We start from the raw sequence: 22491 nt of genomic DNA, 5'->3' as shown, positions 1-22491 counted from the left end.
TTGAAGATTAAAAGAATATAATGTTTAAGATGAAAAGAATATAATGTTGATGATGAAAAGAATATCATGTTGAAGATGAAAAGAATATAATGTTGAAGATTAAGAGAATATAATGTTTACGATGAAAAGTATATAATGTTGAAGATGAAAAGAATATAATATTGACGATGAAAAGAATATAATGTTTACGATGAAAAGAATATAAATGTTTAAGATAAAAAGAATATAATGTTTAAGATAAAAAGAATATAAATGTTTAAGATAAAAAGAATATAATGTTGTAGATGAAAAGAATATAATGTTTAAGATGAAAAGAATATAATGTTTACGATGAAAAGAATATAATGTTGACGATTAAAAGAATATAATGTTTAAGATGAAAAGAATATAATGTTTAAGATGAAAAGAATATAATGTTTAAGATGAAAAGTATATAATGTTGACGATGAAAAGAATATGATGTTGAAGATGAAAAGAATATAATGTTTAAGATGAAAAGAATATAATGTTGAAGATGAAAAGAATATAATGTTTAAGATGAAACGAATATAATGTTGAAGATGAAAAGAATATAATGTTGAAGATGAAAAGAATATAATGTTTAAGATGAAACGAATATAATGTTGAAGATGAAAAGAATATAATGTTTAAGATGAGAAGAATATAATGTTGAAGATGAAAAGAATATAATGTTTAAGATGAAACGAATATTATGTTGAAGATGAAAAGAATATAATGTTGAAGATGAAAAGAATATAATGTTGAAGATGAAAAGAATATAATGTTGAAGATGAAAAGAATATAATGTTTACGATGGAAAGAATATAATATTGAAGATGAGAAGAATATAATGTTGAAGATGAAAAGAATATAATGTTGAAGATGAAAAGAATATAATATTGACGATGAAAAGAATATTATGTTGAAGATAAAAAGAATATAATGTTGAAGATGAAAAGAATATAATGTTGAAGATGAAAGCAAGATAATATTGTAGATGAAATGAATATAATGTTCAAGATGAAAAGAATATAATGTTGACGATGAAAAGAATATTATGTTGAAGATTAAAAGAATATAATATTGAAGATGAAAAGAATATAATATTGAAGATGAAAAGAATATAATATTGAAGATGAAAAGAATATAATATTGAAGATGAAAAGAATATAATGTTGAAGATGAAAAGAATATAATATTGAAGATGAAAAGAATATAATGTCTAAGATGAAAAGAATATTGAAGATGAAACGAATATAATGTTGAAGATGAAAAGAATATAATGTTGAAGATGAAAAGAATATAATGTTGACGATGAAAAGAATATAATTCTGAAGATGAAAAGAATATAATATTGAAGATGAAAAAATATAATGTTGAAGATTAAAAGAATATAATGTTGACGATGAAAAGAATATAATGTTGAAGATGAAAAGAATATAATATTGACGATGAAAGGAATATAATGTTGAAGATGAAACGAATATAATGTTGAAGATGAAAAGAATATAATATTGAAGATGAAAAGAATATAATATTGACGATGAAAGGAATATAATGTTGAAGATGAAACGAATATAATGTTGAAGATGAAAAGAATATAATATTGACGATGAAAAGAATATGATATTGAAGATGAAAAGAATATAATGTTGACGATGAAAAGAATATAATATTGAAGATGAGAAGAATATAATTTTGAAGATGAAAAGAATATAATGTTGCAGATGAAAAAAATATAATATTGATTATTAAATAAATAAAATATTGAGGATGAAAAGAATATAATATTGTAGATTAAAAGACTATAATATTGAAGAGGAAAAGTATATAATATTGAAGATGAAAGCAAGATAATATTGTAGATGAAATGAATATAATGTTGAAGATTAAAAGAATATAATGTTTAAGATGAAAAGAATATAATATTGACGATGAAAAGAATATTATGTTGAAGATTAAAAGAATATAATATTGAAGATGAAAAGAATATAATATTGAAGATGAAAAGAACCTTATGTTGAAGATGAAAAGAATATAATGTTGAAGATGAAAAGAATATAATGTTGAAGATGAAAAGAATATAATGTTGAAGATGAAAAGAATATAATGTTGAAGATGAAAAAATATAATGTTGAAGATGAAAAGAATATAATATTGACGATGAAAGGAATATAATGTTGAAGATGAAACGAATATAATGTTGAAGATGAAAAGAATATAATGTTGAAGATGAAAAGAATATAATGTTGACGATGAAAAAATATAATGTTGAAAATGAAAAAATATAATGTTGAAGAGTAAAAGAATATTGAAGATGAAAATAATATAATTTTGAAGATGAAACGAATATAATGTTGAAGATGAAAAGAATACAATATTGACGATGAAAAGAATATAATATTGACGATTAAAATTATATAATGTTGAAGATGAAACGAATATAATGTTGAAGATGAAAATAATATAATGTTGAAGATGAAAAGAATATAATGTTTAAGATGAAAAGAATATAATATTGACGATGAAAAGAATATAATATTGAAGATGAAAAGAATATAATATTGAAGATGAAAAGAATATAATATTGAAGATGAAAAGAATATAATGTTGAAGATGAAAAGAATATAATGTTGAAGATGAAAAGAATATAATATTGAAGATGAAAAGAATATAATGTTAAAGATGAAAAGAATATAATGTTAAAGATGAAAAGAATATAATGTTGACGAAAAGAATATAATGTTGAAGAGGAAAAAAATATAATGTTGACGAAAAGAATATAATGTTGAAGAGGAAAATATATAATATTGAAGATGAAAAGAATATAATGTTGAAGACGAAAAGAATATAATGTTGAAGATGAAAAGAATATAATGTTGAAGATGAAAAGAATATAATATTGAAGATGAAAAGAATATAATATTGAAGATGAAAAGAATATAATGTTGACGAAAAGAATATAATGTTGACGATGAAAAGAATTTAATGTTGAAGATGAAAAGAATATAATGTTGAAGATGAAAAGAATATAATGTTGAAGATTAAAAAAATATAATGTTGACGATGAAAAAAATATAATGTTGTAGATTAAAAGAATATTGAAGATGAAAAGAATATAATATTGAAGATGAAAAGAATATAATGTTTAAGATTAAAAGAATATAATATTGTAGATGAAAAGAATATAATGTTGAAGATGAAAAGAATATAATGTTGACGATTAAAAGAATATAATGTTGTAGATGAAAAGAATATAATGTTGAAGATGAAAAGAATATAATGTTGAAGATGAAAAGAATATAATATTGTAGATGAAAAGAATATAATATTGAAGATGAAAAGAATATAATATTGTAGATGAAAAGAATATAATATTGTAGATGAAAAGAATATAATGTTGAAGATGAAAAGAATATAATATTGTAGATGAAAAGAATATAATGTTGAAGATGAAAAGAATATGATGTTGTAGATGAAAAGAATATAATATTGAAGATTAAAAGAATATAATATTGTAGATGAAAAGAATATAATGTTGAAGATGAAAAGAATATGATGTTGTAGATGAAAAGAATATTGAAGATGAGAAGAATATAATTTTGAAGATGAAAAGAATATAATGTTGCAGATGAAAAAAATATAATATTGATTATTAAATAAATAAAATATTGAGGATGAAAAGAATATAATATTGTAGATTAAAAGACTATAATATTGAAGAGGAAAAGTATATAATATTGAAGATGAAAGCAAGATAATATTGTAGATGAAATGAATATAATGTTGAAGATTAAAAGAATATAATGTTTAAGATGAAAAGAATATAATATTGACGATGAAAAGAATATTATGTTGAAGATTAAAAGAATATAATATTGAAGATGAAAAGAATATAATATTGAAGATGAAAAGAATATTATGTTGAAGATGAAAAGAATATAATGTTGAAGATGAAAAGAATATAATGTTGAAGATGAAAAGAATATAATGCTGAAGATGAAAAAATATAATGTTGAAGATGAAAAGAATATAATATTGACGATGAAAGGAATATAATGTTGAAGATGAAACGAATATAATGTTGAAGATGAAAAGAATATAATGTTGAAGATGAAAATAATATAATGTTGACGATGAAAAAATATAATGTTGAAAATGAAAAAATATAATGTTGAAGAGTAAAAGAATATTGAAGATGAAAATAATATAATTTTGAAGATGAAACGAATATAATGTTGAAGATGAAAAGAATACAATATTGACGATGAAAAGAATATAATATTGACGATTAAAATTATATAATGTTGAAGATGAAACGAATATAATGTTGAAGATGAAAATAATATAATGTTGAAGATGAAAAGAATATAATGTTGAAGATGAAAAGAATATAATATTGACGATGAAAAGAATATAATATTGAAGATGAAAAGAATATAATATTGAAGATGAAAAGAATATAATATTGAAGATGAAAAGAATATAATGTTGAAGATGAAAAGAATATAATGTTGAAGATGAAAAGAATATAATATTGAAGATGAAAAGAATATAATGTTAAAGATGAAAAGAATATAATGTTAAAGATGAAAAGAATATAATGTTGACGAAAAGAATATAATGTTGAAGAGGAAAAAAATATAATGTTGACGAAAAGAATATAATGTTGAAGAGGAAAATATATAATATTGAAGATGAAAAGAATATAATGTTGAAGACGAAAAGAATATAATGTTGAAGATGAAAAGAATATAATGTTGAAGATGAAAAGAATATAATATTGAAGATGAAAAGAATATAATATTGAAGATGAAAAGAATATAATGTTGACGAAAAGAATATAATGTTGACGATGAAAAGAATTTAATGTTGAAGATGAAAAGAATATAATGTTGAAGATGAAAAGAATATAATGTTGAAGATTAAAAAAATATAATGTTGACGATGAAAAAAATATAATGTTGTAGATTAAAAGAATATTGAAGATGAAAAGAATATAATATTGAAGATGAAAAGAATATAATGTTTAAGATTAAAAGAATATAATATTGTAGATGAAAAGAATATAATGTTGAAGATGAAAAGAATATAATGTTGACGATTAAAAGAATATAATGTTGTAGATGAAAAGAATATAATGTTGAAGATGAAAAGAATATAATGTTGAAGATGAAAAGAATATAATATTGTAGATGAAAAGAATATAATATTGAAGATGAAAAGAATATAATATTGTAGATGAAAAGAATATAATATTGTAGATGAAAAGAATATAATGTTGAAGATGAAAAGAATATAATATTGTAGATGAAAAGAATATAATGTTGAAGATGAAAAGAATATGATGTTGTAGATGAAAAGAATATAATATTGAAGATTAAAAGAATATAATATTGTAGATGAAAAGAATATAATGTTGAAGATGAAAAGAATATGATGTTGTAGATGAAAAGAATATTGAAGATGAGAAGAATATAATTTTGAAGATGAAAAGAATATAATGTTGCAGATGAAAAAAATATAATATTGATTATTAAATAAATAAAATATTGAGGATGAAAAGAATATAATATTGTAGATTAAAAGACTATAATATTGAAGAGGAAAAGTATATAATATTGAAGATGAAAGCAAGATAATATTGTAGATGAAATGAATATAATGTTGAAGATTAAAAGAATATAATGTTTAAGATGAAAAGAATATAATATTGACGATGAAAAGAATATTATGTTGAAGATTAAAAGAATATAATATTGAAGATGAAAAGAATATAATATTGAAGATGAAAAGAATATTATGTTGAAGATGAAAAGAATATAATGTTGAAGATGAAAAGAATATAATGTTGAAGATGAAAAGAATATAATGCTGAAGATGAAAAAATATAATGTTGAAGATGAAAAGAATATAATATTGACGATGAAAGGAATATAATGTTGAAGATGAAACGAATATAATGTTGAAGATGAAAAGAATATAATGTTGAAGATGAAAATAATATAATGTTGACGATGAAAAAATATAATGTTGAAAATGAAAAAATATAATGTTGAAGAGTAAAAGAATATTGAAGATGAAAATAATATAATTTTGAAGATGAAACGAATATAATGTTGAAGATGAAAAGAATACAATATTGACGATGAAAAGAATATAATATTGACGATTAAAATTATATAATGTTGAAGATGAAACGAATATAATGTTGAAGATGAAAATAATATAATGTTGAAGATGAAAAGAATATAATGTTGAAGATGAAAAGAATATAATATTGACGATGAAAAGAATATAATATTGAAGATGAAAAGAATATAATATTGAAGATGAAAAGAATATAATATTGAAGATGAAAAGAATATAATGTTGAAGATGAAAAGAATATAATGTTGAAGATGAAAAGAATATAATATTGAAGATGAAAAGAATATAATGTTAAAGATGAAAAGAATATAATGTTAAAGATGAAAAGAATATAATGTTGACGAAAAGAATATAATGTTGAAGAGGAAAAAAATATAATGTTGACGAAAAGAATATAATGTTGAAGAGGAAAATATATAATATTGAAGATGAAAAGAATATAATGTTGAAGACGAAAAGAATATAATGTTGAAGATGAAAAGAATATAATGTTGAAGATGAAAAGAATATAATATTGAAGATGAAAAGAATATAATATTGAAGATGAAAAGAATATAATGTTGACGAAAAGAATATAATGTTGACGATGAAAAGAATTTAATGTTGAAGATGAAAAGAATATAATGTTGAAGATGAAAAGAATATAATGTTGAAGATTAAAAATATATAATGTTGACGATGAAAAAAATATAATGTTGAAGATTAAAAGAATATTGAAGATGAAAAGAATATAATATTGAAGATGAAAAGAATATAATGTTTAAGATTAAAAGAATATAATATTGTAGATGAAAAGAATATAATGTTGAAGATGAAAAGAATATAATGTTTACGATTAAAAGAATATAATGTTGTAGATGAAAAGAATATAATGTTGAAGATGAAAAAAATATAATGTTGAAGATGAAAAGAATATAATATTGTAGATGAAAAGAATATAATATTGAAGATGAAAAGAATATAATATTGTAGATGAAAAGAATATAATATTGTAGATGAAAAGAATATAATGTTGAAGATGAAAAGAATATGATGTTGAAGATGAAAAGAATATAATATTGAAGATGAAAAGAATATAATATTGAAGATGAAAAGAATATAATGTTGTAGATGAAAAGAATATAATATTGAAGATGAAAAGAATATAATGTTGAAGATGAAAAGAATATAATGTTGAAGATGAAAGCAAGATAATATTGTAGATGAAATGAATATAATGTTGAAGATGAAAAGAATATAATATTGAAGATGAAAAGAATATGATGTTGTAGATGAAAAGAATATAATATTGAAGATGAAAAAAATATAATATTGTAGATGAAAAGAATATAATGTTGAAGATGAAAAGAATATAATATTGAAGATGAAAAGAATATAATGTTGAAGATGAAAGGAATATAATATTGAAGATGAAAAGAATATAATATTGAAGATGAAAAGAATATAATATTGTAGATGAAAAGAATATAATATTGTAGATGAAATGAATATAATATTGAAGATGAAAAGAATATAATGTTGAAGATTAAAAGAATATAATGTTGAAGATGAAAAGAATATAATGTTGACGATGAAAAGAATATAATATTGAAGATGAAAAGAATATAATGTTTAAGATGAAAAGAATATAATATTGTAGATCAAGAGAATATGATGTTGTAGATGAAAAGAATATGATATTTTAGATGAAAAGAATATTGAAGATGAAAAGAATATAATGTTGAAGACGAAAAAGATGGTGAAGAAAATTACGAAAACTGACAAGAATAAAATGTTGAAGACAAATCAATGTTGTATCCCTTAAACATCCTATAGGAAACTGTTTGTAAGTTTAACATAAAAGACAGAAATGCTAAAAAAAAAAAAATAGAAAACCACTGCTAGTCATTTCAGAAACAGGGTCTTTGTTTCTTTATGGCAGTGAAGAATGACTGAATCGGCAAAAGTCGGTGAAGAAAGTGAAAAAGACATTGTTTAAAGTAAATATTCTTATAATTGTGTCACCAACTTCTTTTGTGTTTGACCGTCTGAAAAATACTGTTAACCGATATTCCTTTATTACAAGAAACGAAAGTGGACAGCCAATCGGATTGCATGGACTTTTCATTATTATACAAAATGAAAAAAGCTAATTTCACATGTATTAATTGGAGAAGTAAACATGGACAGGAAAGTTGTAAATCGAACTTCCTGGTTACGATTGAGAGAGTGAGAGTAGAAAATAATTAGGGAGAAAAAAATTGTGCTACCACTGGTAACTAAGACATAGTTTTTTGGATTATGATCCTCGTAGGAATTAATTTAAAATTTTATTATAACATGGATGACTTCAACTGCAAATTTACACAAAGCCTACATAAGATAATTGTTAGTAGTTTGATAATAACGAATTTATATGTGGTGTCTTCATTTGCCAAGCTATAAAGTCGTGTTTCCAGAAAGGAATAAATGTTCCTATTTTATGTAGGAAAAATTAACAACCCAGTGTTGGCCGTGATCCTAATTTTTGTAAATGACATAGATTATAGAAATAACTTAACATAAAACTAAACAATCGACTTAATATTTAAAATATTTTGTTCATTGGGCGGGAAAAATATCCGAGTAAAAAACGCTTGTACCTCTGGTGAGGTTCGAACTCACAGCCTCTCTTTGTAAGTATGACGTGCTAACCAATTGAGTCACTTTAGCAATTAGTGTTGTATTACTTCTGTGTTGAAAAAGAATTATGGCACTGATATATTAAAATATAATGATATATCCTTATTTTTGCTGACTGTGAGGAATGGTAGGTTGTTATGAAGAAGGTGTATGCTTCATTTCTGGCCCAAATCTCTAACTAAATCCAATATCGATTTAGGGCTGCTTATTATATAATTTTTTGACCACCTCAAATGCTTCAATGGGACGCCATTGTCACTGTAGCCACACGCTCAGAGAGTTTGATTCGGTAACAGTTGTTTCAATGAATTGACAATTTAACAAATTTTCTTTTTTTGTCAATGAATTGACAATTTAACAAATTTTCTTTTTTTGTTAGTGCGGCATGATTGTACTCACATGTACTTTTGTCAAATGTTTCTTGCATTTTATTGCCACATACACCTCTTGTCAAAATGATTTTTCGGTGCACATGGTTATTAGGACAGAAGAAGTCGGTAATGCTATTAACTACATAAACATAACAGGGACACCCCCCCCCTCTCTCTCTCTCTTTCTCTCTCTCTCTTTCTTCAGTTGAGTGTAGATCAAGACCATAACAAGCATCTTTTTTTTTTCTTTCTCTTGTTTGATTCCACAGTCATGCTTGTTTCTGCTCAATATTGGTATTAGGAAAAATAATACTTTACTCAGAAACAGATGCAATATCCAGAGCATTGAAAAATGTATTGCTTTTACCGTTCAGCTTTACCTTATCCCTGAGTGGCTTCCGGGCCTTGATAAGTGGTGATCACCATGTAAAAAACAAAAAAACAAACAAACAAAAAAACTCCTCATCATCTCCAAATCTTGTACGTATCTTTAAAGAAGCTTGAGATGAATTTGCACACAAACTTATACATCAGACAGGCACGAATTATCAATTTTCTGTCGGCTATGTTTACTGCCCCAAGAGGAGACAAATAATGATGATTGCTGTTTGCAAAAAAAAAAAAGATAAGAAAAAAATGAGTGAATAAAAAAAAAACAAGTGAAACATGCATAGTCTCCCATGAGTGCACAGTGAATGAGGCATACAAAAAAATGACTAAGTTCAGCATTTGCCCCCCCCCCATTTAGCCCTCAAAGTCCCCAAGAGACGTCGAATCCTGGTGAAAATGTACAAACGATGCAGTTTTAGGCCTTAACATATGTAAATTTGAGTTATGCACCATGCAAAAAAAGAAATGACTAAGTTCATCATTTGCCTCTCCCCCATTTAGCCCCCAAAGTCCCCAAGGACTTAACATATTTTAATTTGAGTTCAGCACCATGCAAAAATGCTAAATCGACATACACAAAAATTTTTGGACAAATATGGTAAAATAGTCCCAAAAATGGAGCGTTTTTATTAGCCGTAAAAGAGCCCCTGAGGCATGCTCAAGAGTTATCGTGAAGTATCGACAATTTTTTTTTTAATAAGCACAAAAGTGTCAATTTTAGTCATTTTAGCCTGAAAGGCACTCCTAGGGAGACAACTGGAGTTTTCCCGGAAAATCTGTTCTGTTACTTTTTTACTCATATCCTGTTTAATGTTTGTGCAAAATTTCAAACAATTTCAAGGCATAGTTATTGAGAAAAGTACGAACGGACGAATGAACAAGGGTGAATTTACAGATTCACCCTCTTTTTGCCGGGGGACGAAAAATGTATTATGTGGATTATTCTATCTTGGAATATATGTTTTTTTTTTATTTTTCGAGAAATGTTATAAAAAACAAAAGAAAAACAAAAAATTAGGCACAAGGTTACTCCAAAAATTGGGAAGTAGAGGAAGGGGGGCTTTGGGCATCCAGGCACGAAAGTTTGTGAAAAACAAAGGAGGACCTGATTTGGGAGTATAATAGGAAGTGATTTAACTGCTTGCTACATGACAGGTATCAACTCTTTAGATTGGATCGTAAAACATTGTCTGGTGTTATTCATTCCAGAATCTTTGTTTTTTCGTCTTCTTCTTGATGAGGATGATGATGAAGAGAAACTTTATTTCCTTAGTTCTGCAGGTGCAATGCAAACAAATTGATAATGCACTACATCTTTCGATCACCCAATAAACTAGTCTGGTTTCCCTTATAATTTTGTCCTGATTAAATGGATGTCAGGCCATCAGTTGGCATAAATTCATGTTGCACCTGTAGTAGAAGTAGTAGTAGTAGTATTATCTCCATGAAAAAAATTAACTTCATTCTTTGTAGAGTTTAAACTGATAGTGGTTGTTTACCCAAAGTTTTGGACAAAACCACTGTCAATGCGGTTTCTAAATTTGAGTTCTGCATCACGCAAAAAAAGGAATGACTAAGTCCATCATTTGCCCCCCCCCTTCCCATTTAACCCCCAAAAGTCCCCAAGGCCTTAACATATTTAAATTTGAGTTCAGCACCATGCAAAACTGCTAAATAGACATACACAGAAAATTTTGGACAATATGGTAAAATAGTCCCAAAAATGGAGCGTTTTTACAGTATTTAGGTAGCTCTATAATGATATTCAGTCCCAGATAAAAAAAAAAAATGGCATTTTTCAGAATTGCTCAACCAAGACATCCCATACACAAATTTTCATCAGAACTTTATGTGGAATATAATGTAACTATTTTTAAATGAAAATGAAGTTCAGTTTTGTACAAAAAAATTCATTTGAAAGGTATCTTACCAAATAAAAAAAAAAAAAATCCAGATAGATTAATATTAACATGTCACGATGGCCATCTTTATTTTTGGCATTATCTCGCAACCTTGCCATACTGCTGTTTCTCTTCCTTTCTATTCCAGTTCTTATTTTAATCTCCAGTATGTTTGAAATCATTGTGTGTAAATTAAAACTGGAACAACCTATTTTGTGATGGAGGGGTGTATGCTCTTGTTTCAATTTTTGTTAAAAAGAAAGAAGAAAGATTCATAGAATCTATGTTTAGGTTTAGGCACAGATAAAGAATAGGGGGAAATTATTCATAGGGGTTTTGGCTAGACGAGTGTTTTTTGTGAAAGTTTGGCGAGGGGGGCACCATAGATTGAAGCTCAGATGAGAACTTGCCATGAAAATAACGATAACGCAGAGACAGGCTCGCAACGTTTCTTCTGTGGGAAAGAGGTTGCAGGGAAGAGAAAAGGGCATCCCCCCAACTAAGCTATGAAGTCTATTTTGAACTCTTATTTTGAGTTCTTAATGGACAGCCACAACATTTCTTTTTCTTATGTGGCATATTGTTTATATTTTTCAAAATAGATGAAACTAACATATTTTTTAAACATTTGTCGACAATTACAATCACATCTGATGGTATCAAATTAGCGTTGATGTAGAAAATGGTCCAAACTGATTTCAAATGTTGTTAAAATCAGCAAATATTAACCATATATTCTAGTTAATCTCTTAAATTTATCTTCATTTAACTAGAAAAGCTGATTAGGACTAAATTAACCTAATTTTTAATATTTTGGATAAATTTTGCAAATCTCGATTATGCCATTTTTTTAGCTTTCCAGCCATTTAGCATGGAAAAAAATAAGTAAAATGACCCCTAATAAACTTCTTGCTCTTCAAATTAACGAGTAGTGTTCCTAAACTCTATAAGAAGAAATTCTGTTATAGTGGAGACAGTCCACTTACTTATATAAACAGATTAAAGGGAAATTATCACGTGCAATTATATTGAGTTCCCTCCCTTGAGTTCATTGAATATATATATATATATATATATATATATATATATATATATATATATATATATATATATATATTAAATAGCAGAGAGACCTGACATTGCCTGGGATTGAATGATGATCAATGAATATTTCACACTCCTATATTTTTATTCTCATCGAAATCCGTGAAATCGCCCCCGGAAGGAAGCTTCACATGCCTCCATGCAGTAACTTAGCCCAATATATATGTTATTCTATATTGCACTCTAGAGAACCTACTGTTTCTTTTATAAAATTATTTTATATAAACTTCTTTCCAGTTAATGAAAAAAAAAATTAAGAAATTTACGTGCAGAGTTAGAACCTACAGACCACGTCATGCAAAAAAAAAAAATAAATAATAATTAAACACGTTATCAACTTACCCACAGTAGAATTTTCACAGCCCATTGTTCTATCATTGTTGCTAAGCGACGACATGGAAAAATGGCTTTACCGATGATAGATAAATTAAAATAACGGTTTTGATTATAGGTAATTATCGGTAGTATTCTGAGACAAAACTTAACTAAGATCACTCCCAGACCTATACGCTAAAGTTCTGTAAATTTTAAAGAAAATTCGTTCAGCCATTTCAAAGTCTATAACCAACGAACTCATACACACACACAGACAAATTTGTATTTATATTGATTGAGATTGTCGGACTGGCTTCCTCATCTTGGTTGTTATCGTCACAACGTTTCGGCCGTTTTGCCCTCCGGCTTTCATCAGGTGTTTTGTATCGAACTGGGGAACCGTTTGTTAGGAGTCTCGAACCCAACCCTTTATTATTATTACGGGGGTACCGTGTTCGGACTCCAGCTAGGCTCTGGGACATAGTTGCTGATTCTCTGTTTTGAATGTTACTTTTTACTGCCTTCGTTCAGGATTGAACTCAAAGGTGCTGAGTTCAATCCTGAACGAAGGCAGTAAAAAGTAAAAGTCCGACAATCTCAATCAATGAAAACACCTCATCTCAAAAATACAGACAATTAATTGTATTTATATAATTGTAGCGATTATGCAACTTTAAGCATGTGTGTGTGTTTCTCGCCTCCATGTTATACACTATTATTTGTTCTTTACCACCGTGATGTAGAGAGATGTAATTCAAACAAATACCAAAAAGCAACTGGCTTGAATAGCCACCCTCTTTCTTTCCCTGGTTCATTTAGATACATTCTTCTCTTCACTTTCAAAAGCAAATGAAGAGTTTTCACATGTCACTAAATTAGAATTTTCAACTAATAAGAATGAGTCCTGCTTAATTTTAAACCCAATATATAGCAAAGAGTTGCAAGCTAAAATGGTTCGGCCATTATAACAAGAGGAGAGAGGCTTGCCAAGACAGTGCTCCAGGGAACAGTCAGAGGAGGAAGAAAGAGAGGAAGACAGGAGAAGAGATGGGAAGACAACATCACAGATTGAAGCTGAGTGAGATGGTCAAACATGCGAAGGACAGGGAAGGATACAGAGGACTGGTTGACAGGTCCTCCATAGTGCCCCAACAGCAATCGTTACGGGGGGGGGGTAGGTGAAGCTGAAGATATAGCAAGCCTGTGTGAAATGAGAAACACCAATAAAAATAGGACCCAATGTGGAAACACTGAGATCCAGGCCGGTAAACATTGAAAAAGGACCTAAGAATGTGTATGCTGATCCTTTTTTTCCCCTTCGACCCCCTTCACCAGAATAGGCGAAATGAAACGGAACATTTTGAAACTCACGTCCAGGTACTTCATCATATGCAAGCACCCTTTCATATACATTGAGAAAAGGTCAGGCGAACAGAAACAAATTGCTACCCACTCACACACATTAGCAGAACAAAGTAGGCTGACACAGACACAGTACTTCACTATACCAAGCATATTTACATACATATATTTACACTAACAAATATATTAACATACGCATACTTAGCCTTTGAGTCTGCTTATTCAGAGAACATTTTACCACCAAATCACGAGTTTTCCGAATGAACATTTCTTCACTAATAATGATATTTTATATATATGTAAACTTTTATACATGTTTTGTGATTTAATCATATTTTCCTGATTTTTGGTCCCCCAACAAAAGGAGGGTTGACCTGGAAATTCACCCTTGCCCGTTCGTCCGTTCGTCTGTTTGGCCGTTCGTCTGTTTGTCCGTTCGTCTGTTTGGCCATTCGTCTGTTTGGCCGTTCGTCTGTCCGCACTTTTCTCAATAATTATGCCTTAGAATGTTTTGAAATTTTGCACAAACATTAAACATGATATGAGTAAAAAAGTAACAGAACGGATTTTTCAGGAAAACTCGGCCCTCCCCCCGCCCCCCAGGAGTGCCTTTCAGGTTAAAATGGCTAAAAATGACACTTTTGTGCTTATTATAAAAAATTGATGCCTTGGATTTTTATAAAACTTTCTGAAAAGTTGTAAATACCTGATTTCTATATAATTTTGCTTGTCTATACTTTGCGCTAACTCTTGGGTGTGCCCCAGGGGCTCTTTTAGGGCTAATAAAAACACTCCATTATTGGGACTATTTTACCATATTTGTCCAAAATTTTCTGTGTATGTCTATTTAGCAGTTTTGCATGGTGCTGGACTAAAATTTAAATATGTCAATGTCTTGGGGACTTTTGGGGCTAAGTGAGGGGGGGCAAATGATGGACTTAATCATTTCTTTTTTTGCATGGTGCGGAACTCAAATTTACATATGTTAAGGCCTAAAACTGCATCGTTTGTTCATTTTCACTAGGATTTGACGTCCCCTGGGGACTTTTGGAGCTAAAAGGGGGGGGGGCAAATACTGAACATTTTTTTATACCTCGTTCACTGTGCACTCACGGGGGACCATGCATGCTTCACTTGTTCATTTACAAAACTCTCTTCGTGCAAGCACCATTCTATTCTCTCAAATCGTTTATTATGATCCATTTTAACATGCACGCCTGTTTAATATCCTTTATTTCCTTCCTTCACCATTTCTAATCCACATTTTATCTATCTATCTATCTATCTATCTATCTATCTATCTATATATCTATAAAACTGAGTGTTCTTCCCGCCCTGACATTGATATTAAAAGCCTACTTTTTCTACTTAAAAATTATTAAAGCAAACTTTTTTTAATATACTCAGTCATAGATATGCGAACGACTACATGAAGGTTAACTAATTTGCATATTCCTTTGAAAAACGAGCATTAATTAATTTTTATGGTTTCTGATTAGATGATTGGTTTTATTTTGCTATTACATGGAATTCTATTTATGCATAGTTTCTACATTCTGCATAATTGCATAGAATTTAAGATATCACATGGATATATATATATATATATATATATATAAATATAAATATATATATATAATTTAAAGGCGGTTAGAACAGTAGTCTAAAGAGCAGAGTGTATTTTAATGTGATAGTAAAATTACTAATTTAATTAAAATACAAGAAAAAAATTGCTCGTTGTAATGCAGATATATAATAAGCTCGATAGGCAAATATCCTAGAGCTACTTTAATATTTAGTAAGGTGATTGATAATTTATAATTCAAATTCAAATTAAAAATTAAAAATCTGTTTCATAAGAAGGAAAACAACAAAGTCAATAATTTGTACGATCGTTTCGGAAACAATGTTTTTATTGCAATAAACATTAAGTCATGGACAATAATTTTGACATATACTTTTTTTTTAAAACAAAGTCTCCTCATCAGCAAAAGTATTGGGTGGGTTTATTTTTTATATAAAAGACACCATATATAAACCTAGCATTTTTTAAGTAAGGCAGATGTATCTGGAAAATATTAAAATACAAAGGAAAATAGTTACTTATTCATGTTGATAAGCAAAGTAAGATGGGTTGAGAATAAAAAATAGAATAAAATTATAGATCTGAATTTGGTTTAAATATAAGGTTATAATAATATGTTTTTAATAAAAGATAAAGAATTATATATATATATATATATATATATATATATATATATATATATATATATATATATATATATATATATATATATATATATATATATATATATATATATACCTTTTAATTGTTCGCCTTTTGAAAACCGTAATTATCGTCAAAGTATTCATTTGGATGTTGATTGTAGCTTATAAATGCATGAAATTTTGAATTTTCAAAGCGAACGCCAATGGAAAATTTTTAGCAGTTAGAATATGTTAGTAAAGATTTTTAAAAAATAAGGGGAGATAATCTTATTTGTCTAATAAAATGATCAAAGGAAGATAATTAGCGCTTATTCTTTTTATATTATATGATATTAGAGGATCTTATTGAACTTAAAATATTTTAATAATTTATTTACTTATTTATTGAAATTAATAAATATAATATAGGTTAAACTTAAATAGATATTTAAATAAGATATACAATAATGGTAAATATATCGGATAAACTAATATTAATAATAATAATAATGATGATCCAAATTTTATTAATATGGATATTAAGTTATAAATTAAAATTCCAAGATAGATTATTAATAAGCAACATTTTTAATGACTTATGGTGGTTTATATTTGTTAAATTTAAACCCATGTTTATGATTGCATGCGGATGTAAGCTCATCTCTTTAATTTAGGAGGATGTTTTTAATTTTGATGTCGTCATATTTTTAAATCTTAAAGGTCTCAAACATACAAAGTGCACAGAATCTGTCCCCCGGCGTATATCCTTTATATGATCGTATTATTTCCCATTTCAAATTGAAGGAAATATTCTTATCTTAGAGTCGCCAAATATGCTTAGATAGAGTTGTTTGGTTTAACAGGGAGGGATTTTTAAAGGAGTGCTTATGGGTTGAAATCCTATGCTTAATAAGTCCAGATGTGGAACCGAAGTAGATTGCTTTTTGTTTAATGCATTTATTGTCAGGTAGATTAGGGGTGGCATTGGTATGTGAAGGGTTGGTCTGTATTTGATTGGTAGATTGGTTAAAGTGGGTGTAGTTATTTAATCGGGTGGTCGAGTTCATTTAAATTTGGGGTTTGTGATACTGTGCTGCTATAAACTACATTTTTTATTTTGCATGCACCTTGTAGGGGGCATCTATTTTTTCTTCTACTGTTACAGCCTATTATATTTTCTGTATTTGTATTTTGTATCTCATTAATTTTTTTTTATTGTTAGAACTAATTTTTTGATGAAGGTTTGGCATATTTGAGTAAGACACTTTGATCGTGTTCTTATTAAAGATTTTACTGCATCTATGAGGGGCTTTAAAGTTTTTTTTCTAATATTTTAAAGAATTCTTTGGCTATGTTTGTCTCAAGATTTTTGGAATATGGAGGGTTGAACCATAGGATTTCCCTACGTCTGTTTTTACGCTTGCGGACTTTTATTTGCTGTTTATTTGCGTTTGTATCACGGTTCCATTTTGCTTTGTCTTGCTTTTTGGTCATTTTTTTTTTTTTTACATGGGGGTCACCACTTATCAAGGCCTGGAAGCCACTCAGGGATAAGGGTTATTGCGTGTACAGTAATCAATGAGATAGTATTGTAGTAATCATTAGTATTGGAGATTTGATAGAGTGTCTTACTTAAGGGGGCGGTTTGTCAGGAATTTGTTTATGTTGGACTTGAAGACATCCAAGTTGTAGTCATGTGGGAAACAGGCAAACGGAAGAGAGTTCCACAGTCGTGCACTTCTGGATTTAGGCACAGATAAAGAGTGGGGAAAAATATTGACAGTAGAAACTACTGCTAGACGGGTGTTTCTCGTGAAAGATTGGCAAGGGGGGACCAGAGATTGGAGCTCAGACGAGTACTTGCCATGGAAATAACGATAAAACAAAGACAGGCTCGCAACGTCTCTTCTGTGGGAGAGAGGCTGCAGGGAAGAGAAAAGGGAATCCCCCACTAAACCACGAAGTCTATTTTGTACTCTGTCAAGGCAGGATAGGCTGTTTTTAGCAGCTCTTGCCTGATGTGGCAGCAGTACTCCATCCTTGGACGTACTTGGCTTTTATATAGATAGAGAATTGCATCAGTAGTGAGATATCTTCTGGAGCGGTAGAAGGATCCCACCATTTTCCCAGCGTCCTTGGCAACAGACCTGATGTACTTGTTCCATTTCAGATCAGGAGTAAAGGTCAAACCCAGAAGCTTGTCAAAACATGGAGCCTCCCCAACACGAGAGCCATCCATTTCAATTGATGCCAAATGGGGATCAGAGCGTTGATGATGTAAAGATAGAAGTTTGGTTTTGGATGCATTAAAAGTGACCAGCCACCTCTTCCCCCACTGTACCACGCGCTCAAGATCAGAGGAGAGAGAATCAGAGAGAACTTTGTAATTTACGGCCTTTGATGTGTTGTCATAGATGGTCGTGTCATCAGCATAGATGTCAACAAATGATTTAAGTATGTGTTTTGGGAGATCATTGATGTAGATCAGGAAGAGAGGTGGGCCCAGGATGGACCTCTGAGGGACTCCAGAATTAATACTGTGGGCCTCTGATTTCTGCCCATCAACCACTACTCTTATGAACCTATCGGAGAGAAATGATTTAATGATTGAGTAAACATTTCCACTGATACCATAGCTGGAAATCTTGTGAAGTAGGCCCTTATGCCATACCTTATCGAAGGCCTTTGATATGTCAAGAGCAATTTTTTGTACTTCATATGCGGGATGACATGGCCATATTATATGTTATTATGCTTTTAGTAGGTTTATTTTCAATACAGTTTTTGTTTCTATCATTTTTATTTAGGAATTTGATTTGTGATTTGTATCCTGAGTTTTTAAGGGCTTCATTGTAATATTTTTCATTTTTGTTAAATATAGATTTGTTAGAAGATAGTCTAGAAATTCTTAAAGAGACATTGGGAACTATTGATTTCAATATATATATATATGGTTGATATGTAGTTTGCTTGAAGCATTGTGTGGGATAGGTGTGTAAAAGAGATTTAGAAGGCTGTCACAATGCGAGGAATGAATTATAGTCGCTGTTGGTAAGAGGAGACGAGAACAAGTGGCGATTTACAAATCAATAATATATATATATTTACAAATCAATAATATATATTTTTTTATATATTTATATTTATTCAGTTGTATGGTAAAATGTCTTACTTGTAAGTCTATGCGACATATTCCATTATCATTATTAATTTCGGAAAAATGTTCCCTTTTCAAATGGTGTGCGTAACAAGTCGATTCAAAGCATGCTGGATGAAGAACCGGAAGTTGTGTAGCTATGTGAGGCCTTGGGGAAAATGTGAGTAGGGGATTTATGTATGGTATGATTAGATAATTAATATGTTTATAAATTTGCTATTTTTATTTATTTGTCTTTATTTTTATTTTATTTTTTTTTTTTTTTTGGTTTATAACTTGTTTTAGTGTGAGGTTTTTTTATTGTTCTCTGTTATGTTGTCTTTATCATTATTACTATTATTTATTTATTTTCTGCTGATGTGTGGGTGTCTCTGCTTTTCTGTGTCACTTGAGTCGCGTCCGTCCGGTCGACTACTGTAGGGGCGGGATGTGAGAGAGGAGGAGAGGTTGGGGTCGGCAGCTGGGTGTTTAGGTTAGTGTTGCTGGGGGTAGGAAGATAGGTGACGGGAAGGGAAGGGGAATAGGGGTGACATTCCTTGGGAGTTGTTAATTTATTTATTTTCATGAGTGGTAGCAGATTTTTATATTTATTTATTTATTTATTTTTTATTTTTTATTTTAATTGGTTTGTATTACTTCAGCTAACTTTTAATTTTAGTTGGTTTGTATTAACTTTTGATTTTAGTTGGTTTGTATTACTTCAGTAACTTTTAATTTTAATTAATTATTTATTTAAAAAATTTTTTTTTTAAATATATACTGCTGTTTTATCTATTGAGTTTCTTTTAGTATATAATTGTTATTTTATTTATTTATTTATTTATTTTTTATATTATTTATATGGGAGTAGGTTGTGGTACTGTTTGTAATGTGAGGCGGGCTGTGAGCTGTGTGCAGTGGTGTATCTGCTCTAAAGGGTTATGGTTGTAATGGTAAGTGTTAGGTGGGAGCCGTGTGTAGAGTTATATTATGAATGAAGATCCGAGCTCCAGTCTGTTATTGAGTTCTGGCCGTAATTTGGATATTAGTAGCGATTCTTTTATGCGAAGATTCCCAATATTGCGTTCTGTGGTTAAAATATCGACTTTAATAGATTTGTTAGTGTTTCTGCAGGTATTGAGATGTTTGCGGAATGATGATGCTTGTGTTTGTATGTGTTCTTTGATTCTTATGTGTAGAGGTCTTGTGGTGCTGCCCACGTAGAATTTTCCGCAGGCAGAGCATTCTAGTCTGTATACTACATGTGTGCGGTGGCAGATTGTTGCGGGGTATACGGGGCAATTTGTTAATGTGCATGGTTGTGGGTTCTCGCTGTGCCTGCGTTTAGAGAGTTTCTGTCTAAGGGATCACAACGGCTATCCGCAGAGCTATCAGAAGAGAGGGTCTCAATATGCAACTAGCCCACTCTGGGCCATCCCTTAGACAGAAACTCTCTAAACGCACGACTAAATGACGACTTTTATATGATTTCGGTTTTTTGAAAACGAATATCACATTTAAATTTTGTCCAGACAAGTATTTTTTTTTTCTGGATATTAAGACATCTTTTTTTTTAAGTCATCAATTTAACGGTGAATACTGAGGTAGAAAGAAAGTAAAACATATTCTAGTTACTAAAACAAACACACAAACAAACAAACAAGACAAATAAACAAAACAAAAAAAAATATAAACAAAATATTACTTAATCATAATGACCAAAATAAGATGGTAACTACGAACGTAAAGGAATTTTTATTCATCCGTGAAAATGATTTTTTATAGCAGACAATAGGTTTGAAAATTGGTTTGATCGATTTTCTCAATTTTATAATTGTGCAAGGATGCAAACCATCCACCACCCCCACCGACCCGCCCTTCGCTCCTTTGACTTCATGCCAGTGTACTCTTGGTTATGGGGCACGCTAATGCTCAGAACGTTTCTCTGACAATGACTGAGAAACCTTGAACAACTTCAAAGTCGCATTGAAGAAGAATGCAATAAAGTTTCACACGTTAACAACAACAACAACAACAACAACAACAACAACAATAACAACAACGCCGTGGCCTCGTTTTGCGCGGTTGATTTAATGCTGTCAAACGGAGACGCTTTGGGAATGTGTTGTAAAATTATATAAACCATATTTTTGTTTAACATGTTTTTTTTCTCTTGTTTTTTCTTGTTTTTTCTTCTTTATTTGAAAACGGCTTGCATAGTACATTTCGATTATACTTATGTCTTCCATTTAAATTTTTTTTTTTATTAAAGCTAAATGGAAGCTAAGCAATAAGCATTGAAAATATTTTTCCTTCGTTCTGGCGCACTCGTTATTTCTTTCCCTTTATATAAAGTTAGTTAGGTGTACACATTGATATATTTCTATGTACAGGATAATCTCTGAAACTAATGAACAGATCATTATGAATTTTGGAACGTATATTCTAAAGCAACAGGATGAGTAAAATTATTCCAATATGAAAAAATATCTCTGGTTTCACACCTTTCGAAATTATTTTCTTTTCTCCAGAATTTTTATTTTTATTTGCTTTTTCACCTGATGATGATTCAACGAAGAACCGAAAACGTGCATGATACACATGAAGAATGAAGGTGGGATTGGTCGATATTCACTGATGCCTGGTATCACAATCGTAGTGTGAGCATAGGTAAATATTGTTTGAACATGCTTTTCTTCACATATACACACCCACACATACGCATACACATACACATGCACACACGCATGCATATATACATCCTCATACACACTCACATTCATGCGCGTACACACACACATCCTAACATACACACACACACACACACACACCTGAACTGTGACGTCACTTCCTTTAAAGTGAAAGCCAGACATGCGCAGTCAGAACACTAACT

Source organism: Euprymna scolopes, chromosome 18 (assembly GCF_053919585.1).
Source record: "Euprymna scolopes isolate OS-2025 chromosome 18, ASM5391958v1, whole genome shotgun sequence".
Lineage (NCBI taxonomy): Eukaryota > Metazoa > Mollusca > Cephalopoda > Sepiida > Sepiolidae > Euprymna > Euprymna scolopes.
This window is presented reverse-complemented; position numbering follows the sequence as displayed.